A 10,565-nucleotide genomic window follows, 5' to 3' on the forward strand; every position below is an offset into this window, starting at 1 on the left:
AACTCATTAATTCTACATACAGGGAGAGGAAAGCCCTTTAGGGCAACGCATCGGCATGTCAAAATATCACGTCCCCCAAAGAAATAGAAAAAAAAGAGCCATCTCCGTGACCTGACATCTGCCTCGTGTTGCAGGAGCTGCCCCCCGCTGCCCTCACAGAAGCCATGTGATAATCAAATGGTTTCCTGTTGCATCAGGAGAAAGTATTACATCACAGAATGACTGGACATGTACAGATGTGGTATAAACGTTCACTTGTGATCAGCCTGCAGTAATATTACAGGAGGCACACTGGATGGCCATGTGGCTGTTATGCAGGCAGTCTTTGCCACGTCATCCAAGTTGCGTCATTATTGCCATTTTTAACCATGAGCATGAATCCAAAAGTACATTAAACAATACTTAAAGCGGCTGTCCAATCAGGAACCAGAATATGATCTTCATCTCTAATCTGAGAAAAGTCTATGAACATCTGTTTGCTTCATTTTACCAAGCAGACATACACAAAATAAAGTCTCTGGTTTCTTCATGACACGAAAGCAAAGTGTTTTACCTTTTGCCTCAACATTGTTATAACAGTCTGAAAAGTTTAGCTGTAGGGCAGCACTGTTGTTCATTCAGTCGATGTGTCACTCTGTCAGTCTGTCACTCCTCCATCTTGGTCCAAACTGATATATTTCAACAAGCGAAGCTTTTTACAGACATCCAGGATCCCCAGAGGAAGCAGCCACCCTCTGCCTGTTCTTTTAGCACCAGTACAAAGTTTACCTTGAAATATCTGTGCGTATGTTAGCATGATGATGTTAGCATTTAGCTCAAAGTGCTGCAGTGTCCAAGTACAGCCTCACTGAGCGGTCAGCATGGCTGTAGTCTTGTTCTAAAGTGCTTTGTTTACATGTACAAAAGTGCAATATTTAAAAAGATCTCTTAAGGTACTAAATCAATGCAAAAAATCCACTGTATTTAATTTTCAATGTTCCATCTCCTTCCATGTAAATTTAAACATTGTAAATAGAAATTCAGTGAGTAAAAAGACAGATTAACCAGCAGAAGTGGTGCTCCGGAGCTTCTGCACATTCAACAGTGTGAACCCTCTGCCGTGTGATGCCATCTAATTCACACCCAATCCATTTATATGAAGCCAAGCGTGTCGTGATGATTTACGTAGCTGACACGTGTCTGCCATTAATCAGATATTTGCCCAAGGCTGGGGATGGTGATAAGACCAGTGGTTTGGGATGAATGCTGGTGAGGTTGAAAAAAGCTTTGTAAGTTTTGTATTCCCTTTACAGTAAATTTTTCATATTAATTCAGACAATTTACATAACAAAGAGGCCAGGTGATCTGTCTCGCTCCTATATTGAGTGTATTGTGCGTTTGCAGTCTGTGCTCGGATGTGGCTCTGGGAAGTTGCTCTTTGTCGTCCTGACATTGGAGGAGGAAAAGCTATTTCTGGATCGGAGTTTTCTTTGTTGACTCTGATGGAGTATCCCAGAGGTTTATCGATGAGAGGGAAACAGTTGTGCCACTTGACATACTGTACACTTCCAGCCAAATCTCACATGACCTGAACACATTGAGCACAGAGGAATAATCTGTGATTATTTGTGGACAAAACAACGTGTCTTTGATGTGTTGTCTGGATGACCAAATGTCCTGTCTGCACTAAATGTACTCCCAGGTACCAAAAACGCAGCCTTCAACCTTGAACCTTCAACATTGAACCTCTTGGGAATGCCAAATTGGTATTTTTATGATTTCAACTGAACCAATTGCATTATTCAAATGTATTTTCTTACCAACTGATCTCACAACCTGCAGACAGCACACTGCACCACATCGTAGGTTTGCTTTGTCAATTTACCAGTTTATTAATAATTGTTAATAAGCAGTTCTTAACTTTGAATGATCTCACTAATACAGTCATGTCTGACTAGTGTTTCTCCGAGGTGACTCCACTGAGGAATGACCTTTCTGTGGATACTGCACACTTCAGCTCTTCTTGCTCTCTTTGTCTTGATGTTTTGTCCTGCAAGAGAAATGCACAAAAATAAAAACAGTGCAGTATGATAACACAATAAGGCAGCGAGAAGGCTTTAAGAGGATGGTGATTTAGCATATGATAAAAAGATTTAGGTGATAAAAGCAAAGAAAAACAGCAAAAAGAAGAGCAGGGATCAGATAAAGTGCCAAGTTGTGGGGGAGCTAAGTTAAGTATTTTATTGCACGTGGGATGAATTCAAAACTCAAACGTATTGTTTTAAAAAAGTACTATTTGTGACCAGAGTTTATGGGATTAAATTCCTTATCGAGTGCATCCAGAAAGTATTCACACCGCTTCACTTTTTCCACATTTTATGTTACAGCCTTATTCCAAAATGGATTAAAAAAACTTTTTTTTTCCTCAAAATTCTACACACAATACCCCATAATGACAAAGTGAAAAAAGTTTGTTTAAAATTTTTGCAAATCTATTAAAAATAAAGAACGAAAATATAACACGTACATAAGTATTCACAGCCTTTGCTCAATACTTTGTTGAAGCACCTTTGGCAGAAATTACAGCCTCAAGTCTTTTTGAGGATGATGCTACAAGCTTGGCACCCATTTCTGGGCAGTTTCTCCCATTCTTCTTTTCAGGACCTCTCAAGCGCCATCAGGTTGGATGGGGAGCGTCGGTGCACAGCCATCAGGCCAAAGAGTTCAATCTTTGTTTCATCAGACCACTGAATTTTGTATCTCATGGTCTGAGAGTCTTTCAGGTGCCTTTTGGTAAACTCCAGGTGGGCTGTCATGTGCCTTTTACTGAGGAGTGGCTTCCGTCTGGCCACTCTACCATACAGGCCTGCTTGGTGGAGTGCTGCAGAGATGGTTGTCCTTCTGGAAGGTTCTCCTCTCTTCACAGACCAACGCTGGAGCTCTGTCAGAGTGACCATCGGGTTCTTGGTCACCTCCCTGACTAAGGCCCTTCTCCCCCGATTGCTCAGTTTGGCCGGGCGGACGACTCTAGGAAGAGTCCTGGAGGTTCCAAACTTCTTCCATTTACGGATGATGGAGGCCACTGTGCTCATTCGGACCTTCAATGCCACGGAAATGTTTCTGTACCCTTCCCCAGATCTGTGCCTCGATACAATCCTGTTTCGGAGGACTACAGACAATTCCTTGGACTTCATGGCTTGGTTCAGCTCCGACATGCTCTGTCGACTGTGGGACCTTGTATAGACAGCTGTGTGTCTTTCCAAATCATGTCCAATCAACTGAATTTACCACAGATGGACTCCAATCAAGTTGTAGAAACATCTCAAGGATGATCAGTGGAAACAGGATGCACCTGAGCTCAATTTTGAGTGTCATGGCAAAGGCTGTGAATACTTATGTACATGTGATTTTTAATTTTTTTTTTAAATTTTTAATAGATTTGCAAAAATTTCAAAAAAACTTTTTTCACATTATCATTATGGGGTATTGTGTGTAGAATTTTGAGGAATTTTTTTAATTTAATTTTAAAAAAAGTTGTAACATAACAAAATGTGGAAAAAGTGAAGCGCTGTGAATACTTTTTGGATGCACTGTAACAAGCAATCAGTTTTAATAATAATCAGTTTTTGTTGTAATAATTGTTAAGCTGGCTAAAAATCTCCCACGATTTTACTCTACAATGTTGTACAGGTAATTTCTGTTTCACACATTTGTACGTTCCATCTACAGACAACATCAGCTCTCTTACAACAATACAACAATAACAGTTTCTTTGTTTCTGCTTATTGCTGTCAAAGCTCAATTTCCTCATAATATAGCTATCAAGGTATAGATATTTATTTCCATGAAGAAGGCTTACAGTTGTCATCTGGGAATTATAGCATGTGGCTGCCCTTGTGCTTCATGTCCCTGACCTAGAGAATAAACAGTTGTGGGGACAGGACCAACCCTGAGGGAGCCAGTGGACGACAGAACATCTTTACTCTGGTCTACAAGGCAAGGAGGCAAGGAGTCCAAAATATGACAATTTTACAACAGAAATGTAAAAGATGAGTCACTTTGCCAGCAAAAATATTGGACTTAATTGCATTAAAAGCAAAGGCAGATGAATAAATAAAAGTCTTTTGTTCCTTCAAAGTGCCTCCAGAGTTAAAATTATTTGCTCTATAGTCCAACTGCGAGGGTGAGGAGAACCCTAAAATACTGTTTCTGTACGGCTTGGTGATTGTATGCTGGGATTTGCCCAAAATGAATAAAGAAAACTGGAATTTCTTGGTGATTTATTGGCCTCATTAAGACCAGGATGGAGATGCTTTATCATGAAACGTCTGTAAACACTGCCTGCAGGTGAAACTAAAACCACTTGAGGTCTTGTGAGGCCTCATTTTCCTGTAATGCTGAGTCCAGCAAGTCATCTGTGTTACATCTTCCACTGCATCACACACATCATAACTCAAAGCCCGCTCCATCTGCCATTATTGGCTTGCTCAGCAAAGTGTCCTCTCTCATCTGGTGCACAGAGCGATATCCATTTTGTTCTTGTCATTTTAAAATTAGAGGGAATAGAAAATAAAGCCATTATGATGAAGGGATACTTGCTGCGTTCTTTTTCAATTGCGTGCCTTGGCCAGACCATAAGAGAAGTGACAGTGTTTAGGTCAGCTGATTGTATATAGCTTTAATTTTATAATGTCTCCTCCCTATGAAATTCCAACAATAAATCAGTCTTGATCAAACAGGGTAGCTTCTAGTAAAGCCTGCGGTTGTTTCTCACTAGAGGATGAAACACAATCTCAACTAGTGTGACTGGTACTAATATATCATTTTCCATTATATTTTGTCCTTTTATTATGCTCCTGTGAACAGTATGTTTTGGATATCTGAAAAAACTCAGGATATTTTTGAATGTTATTATTGTTATTATTTTGAAATTGTTATTTAGACAGAGATTTCATGCCAGGCTAGTTTTGCAACTGCTGCGTTGTCATCTTCTTTGCTCAAAAACCATTTAAGTCCCTATCTTGATATTAATTAAACCTCTATAAACTCAAATTACATCTTGAAGAGGGAAAGGCTTTACTGTCTTTCAGAATTATTTTTTGGGTAAAGTATAAACAGCTAACAAGTGTTTTATTATTATTATTATCTCTGTATTTTTCTGCTTCAACTTTCTGTCCACTTTGTATTTTCATGATTCATAGAAATATTCTTCCCTCTGTGTGTCAGGTAGATTCTGCACAGTTTTCTCCTTCTCTTATAATTTCAGCCCACTCACACTGACTTTTTTTCAGTACGTTTCATGGTGAATAAATTCTGAATCACAACATGTCCTTACACTCCTGAATGTTCAACAAAGAGAGAATAAACACTGACGCATGAGAAACAGATTTCGACTTTATTCACCTCCAACACGTCCTCCCACTGAAACTACAAAATACTTCGAAGAGTTCCATTGATTTAAAAAAAAGGACTCGTATGTGTTTTCAGCGCCCTCTGTTGGACCAAAACATCCTCACACCTAAACGACAGAATAGACCATTCGCTAAAACCAAATATGTAACTATGGCCAGGCCTAGCTACAGGTGTACCAGACTTCTGTCGTCGTGGTAACAGAAATGTAACACGCCTAATGTCGTGAAACTTCGTCTTAGTTTAGTTACGTGTAAGCACCAAAACTACTTTACTTTAAAAGTTAACTACTTTAAACTAGATTATGTTTGGGGTAGAATAACTATGTTCGCTACGTACGTTACGTACATGACGTTAGTTACGTTGCTGTAGTTAAATACGTTACGTAACATATGTACATAAGTTAAGGTACGTCAATGTTGACTTTTGTTTGTCCATCCAGCCACCCAGACCTCCTCCCTACGCAGACTTTGTCAGTCTTTATTATATTCTGACTCCTGTCATAATTATACGACCACGAATAAATGTAAATATGGGTCATACTAAGCCGCTTGCACAGACAACTTCTAATGGCTGTATTTTAAGGGGGGACAATCTGTTCTTCCCTGTTAAAGCCTGGCAGTTACATTACCCACAATCCATCCCAACCACTGACAGCTCAGTCAGAGACTCACAGTGCTTGTCAGGGCTTCATGCTGCGAGCCTCAAACAGAGATGAGGAGCATGTCACAGAGGTCTGGTAATCTCTTTCATTTTTAAACTTGTGACATAACCCGAGGCAATTTATCAGATTTCTTACAGCTCCCTGTGCAACCAGAAAAAGGCTTTGCACACCTCTTCCTACAGTGGAAGTGCGGTAGTGCTCCCCATGACGAGTTCACAGACTGTGTAAAATGTTTTGATGAAGTTCTTCATTGGGGAAATTTTGCGATTCTTGTCAAGGTAAAAACTCAATGGATCACCTCAGGATGTTAAAATAATATACCTGTCCTCTATCTATCTTTTTGGGTTTTGAGTCAGGGGAACCTTTTCTATATTCTGCGGATATTTCCTATCATAAAGCAGAACATAATAGATTGACAGAAGTTCCCTGTGCCCTCAGTCCCCCCGTGCCATAAGTCAACTTATAAAGCTGAACTGAATTTTGATGAACTGATTAAAAGAACAAAGGGATTTTTAAATTTATTTTTTTGCTGACCGGGTAAAAGTCATTCATCTTTTCTCCCCCTGACAGTTGATTTACTGCAACTCCCTCTACCACTCTCATGCTCCCACTATGAGCAATATGCTGCAGCTAGACTTTGTCAATGAAGTTAAGGACTCTGGAAGCAAATCACCTTTTTTTTGGTCTTATTCATCCTATATTTCTGGTACATGCTGTGAAGGACATCATAGAGCAAATTCCTCATTCTGTCAGATCTGGCTATGCACCCCTCCCTTTCTCTTGCTCCTCTCTGTCTCTTGCCTATCATATTCTGAATTTCAAGCTTGTCACCACCATCCTCTGTCCTTGAGCACGGCTCCCAGGTAATGAAATTAGCAGGATGACATGTGCAGGTACTCAAACCAATTCGTGTATCTCAAAAGTTAACAGTCCTCCAGTTGACCGACACTATTTGCTCATCAACTTTGTGTAGGGTCCAGGACGTACACCGCCCCAGACTTGAGGAAGCTAGTGGTGGAATAAAGAGGATGCAAACATTAGAGATAAGATGGCTGTGCCATACATTCATTATTTTATATTTTTATACGGTTTGGAGAACTTATTTCACTTGATACTGATGCCTCTGTGTTGCTAAATGACCCTCTGATGCGTATGGAAGGAGAGAAAAACACTTTGCAGCCCCAAAATGTATTTCCTGGTCCTCTCACATTATTCAGCATATCACCTGAATTATTACTGTCCTATACAGAGCAAAGCAAATTATGCCACTGAAAAAGGCATTAATAAATGATAAACCAGCAGCTGTGAGTGTCAGTGTTATGCAATCACGACCTACCACGAGTGTGTGCGTGCATACGTGTTTCTGTGAGACAGAGAAAGGAAGAGAGATTGCGATGACTGTGCGGCTGAAGTGGGAGAGAGAGATCGAAGTGGCAAAGACTCCAGCGACGAGGCTGCATGAGACTTATCCATATTGATGCTGTGTTTACCGCCAGCGCCGCCTCCCCGCACTGACCTGAGAGTTACTGTTTAATGCATTATTAAAAAGGCTTGAGGGCTCCAAGTGTTCTGAACGTCATATAGAATATGAGAAGTGTTGATATTTTATCCCTTAGCAGCATCCAAGAAATGCATATATTCACATGTCGTGTTAACCCTGGTACTTTTAAGGGCACTCAATCAGTAGAGAGGAGAAATGCTGGGAGTGTGAAACACTTACTGAAACAGCACATACAGTACAGCACAGGGCTGCAAAACACAAATGTCCACGGAGAAGCGTGTGTGAAGTGTGAAAATGGTTTCAGAAGACTGTTCAAGTAAGCAGCCAGTTAGTCACACTGCGTGTCTCTAATGATTAAGGTAATGATTACTTTTGTGGCCTGTCCAGTACGTTAGGCGCATTTGTTGTTGAAATGTGAAGTGCTGCAGGAGACGTGAAGAGTTTTCCCGCTGGAGAAGAGGAGGGATTGACAGTAATTGTATGCATTCCAGAGGGCTTTGACAGTGGCAGCATACAGTGAATCCAGGTCACTTTGCACCCAGCTGTCTTTGCTCCGAGTCTATTAAAACTGCTTGTAGCCATTATGCTCCAGTTGTTAGAGCAATCTATTCGTTGACCAGAGGTGTGCCCCAAAATTAAGCTTATTTAAGATTAGCCTGGTAAATAAATTGTGTCTTTGCGTGCTTTGGCTTCTTTCTCTCTGATGTAAAATGTATTTCGTATCTTAATTTGAGGCGATGTCTCTCTGTATAACTTTATTTTCTCTGTGAAGTTGGCTCCATAAATTAAATTAGATGAAGTATTTATACTTTAGTTTCCTTGTGCGAGCCTTTTTAGTGCTACAAACTCTAAACCACTCGAGTTAGAAAATGATGCTTATTTTTGTAGCCATGCCAGCAGCACAGCTGTAGGGATGGCAATCAGTCCGCTGCCTTCATCCAGGCTGAAATGTCACAACAGCTATTGGATGCACTGCAATTATATTTGGTAAACATATTAATGATGCCCAAAGGGGGAAAGCTAATGACTTTGGTGATCCCCTGACTTTTCCTCTCACACCACCAGAAGGTCATTTTTTTTTTATCCAGTGGAGAAGAGCTTCTCAACATCTACTTTAAGGGCTGAACATTTTCTGTACACATGTGTGGCTCCTCATGCTAATGAGTATGCTAATGAGTTTGATGATAATTGTCTATAATATTCACAACACTTTTACACAAATTGATTTAAACTTGAACATAGGGTGAAGCTCTAAGCCTGTGAGCCTCTTTGACATTGCAATAGGAAGTGTAGCAAGTAACCTTTGATGCTCTGGGACTTTGTTTTTCTAAGTAGTTAATCATGTGCATTGTTGTTGACGGCACAAATCTTTTTTCCCACAAGGTCATCTTGCCTGTTTCCTGATTGTGTTGTGGAAGAATCGACAACACTGCAAAACAAGAGGGCCGAAGCAGAACATCTTACGCTGCTTGAAATGTCATCTTTTGAACGTAGAATTACCATATAAGATTGAAATATTGAGAAAGTAATGAATAAACAGATAATCAGCTGAAATAGAGGAGGACGTGTTGTTAGTGACAGACATCGCTGTGAGGGGAAGCAATTTGGTGTTTTTTTTTTGTCTTTCATTGTTTCTCACCTAAACTTACACCGCGGTAACCAATCGAGGTCAGATCGCTGTGAATTAGCAGTAAAATATCAGCGCATCGACGCTGTATGTAGATGCTGGAGATGAGTCACGGCTTAGGAGTCCTTCAAAAATGGATCTTTCTGTCCCACAGGAGTGAGAAGACTGTGGCTGCTGACACCTTCTCATCAGGCCAGGTCTGTGTGTCTTTTGGGGTTTTATGAGGACAGCGGCTTGAGAATTTTCATTACAACTTTAAAATGACTATATCCTTATTATATATCAAATATATTGTATTCAATATAAAATGGGGTCTGTGCACTTTGAGATGCTCCCTTCTTGAATCTAAGCAGCATGCCAGCTAGATTTTTTTTGTTTTCAAAATGTTCTGAGAATATGATCTAATCTTCCGGTAATGTTTTCAGCAGGAAGTTTTCTCTTTTTTTTGTTTTGTTCCCAAAATAATGTTAAAATAATATAATGTTTTATAAAAACGCCCCCAAAATATTTAGAGTTTTGAGGTATTTTTTTTATGTTTCCCAAGTATTATTGTTTTTAAGTTTTTGGGGGAATTTTGCCTTCATTTGAGGAATGACAGCCAGCCAACCCTTTCCCAACTATTTCATCACTTTCCCAGAAAATGTTCGTGTCCACATTGTCTGTCTGTCACCTCAGGCCTCAACAACATCCCCAAGATGTTCCACCAGTGTTAACACATCACAGGAACACTTTATAGAAAACAATTATTTTTGCTGTAAATAACATTTTCTGAATGTTGCATTTACAATGTTCTTCCTTTGTCATCATGTAATATTGTAGGAATGTTTCATGAAAGAACAATTTATTATCTGTTACTTCAACAACATCCATAAATCATCCTCCGAATGTTGCAGTTAAACATGTTATCCTCTTGTTAACATGTAGCCTTAAAGGAACATCAATTTCATCGATAAACGTACGTAAAATGTGATTTGAACATTAGATTAAAAAATTTTCTTTCAAACAGTATTATACAAGTATCAACTTGTAGGTAATGTTAGCCAAAGTTGAAAGAACTTCCCCAGCCAACAGGGATTATTCCTGATTGTGAGCCTGCAAACATGGTGACACGGCTGGACGGAGACCTACACGTTGTTAAGACTCACGGTTATTTGGAGCCAACACCTACACGGACGGCAGGACTTTCTGTTTACTTCTCTCCCAACTGTTGTCACCGTACTGACATTTCAAATGTGTGACGAACCAATCAGTGACATTTCTCAAGGGTAAATCAATCAAAACAAGAAAACGGCTCCGGCTCCGGCTGGCTGTACTCTGTGATTGACAACTTGGCCAGCTCACTTGAAACACAATTAGCCGATACAATCAGCAGATGCCCTCTCAGA

At 39.9% G+C, this 10,565-nt stretch overlaps 1 long non-coding RNA gene across 2 annotated transcripts in view; it reads right to left on the bottom strand.

Moving 5' to 3' along the window:
- Window positions 1-1,869: 1,869 nt before the first annotated feature.
- Window positions 1,870-10,565, bottom strand: part of LOC138210952 (uncharacterized) — a 57,220-nt gene continuing 48,524 nt past the window's right edge. For both annotated transcript variants that reach the window (XR_011179303.1, XR_011179301.1), the window contains exon 3: window positions 1,870-2,029. This is a non-coding gene — a long non-coding RNA (uncharacterized lncRNA). The remainder of the gene's footprint in view (window positions 2,030-10,565) is intronic.

Source organism: Embiotoca jacksoni, unplaced genomic scaffold, assembly GCF_022577435.1.
Source record: "Embiotoca jacksoni isolate LCO1_2020_lvr unplaced genomic scaffold, fEmbJac1.0.p SCAF_10, whole genome shotgun sequence".
NCBI classification, from domain to species: Eukaryota; Metazoa; Chordata; class Actinopteri; family Embiotocidae; genus Embiotoca; species Embiotoca jacksoni.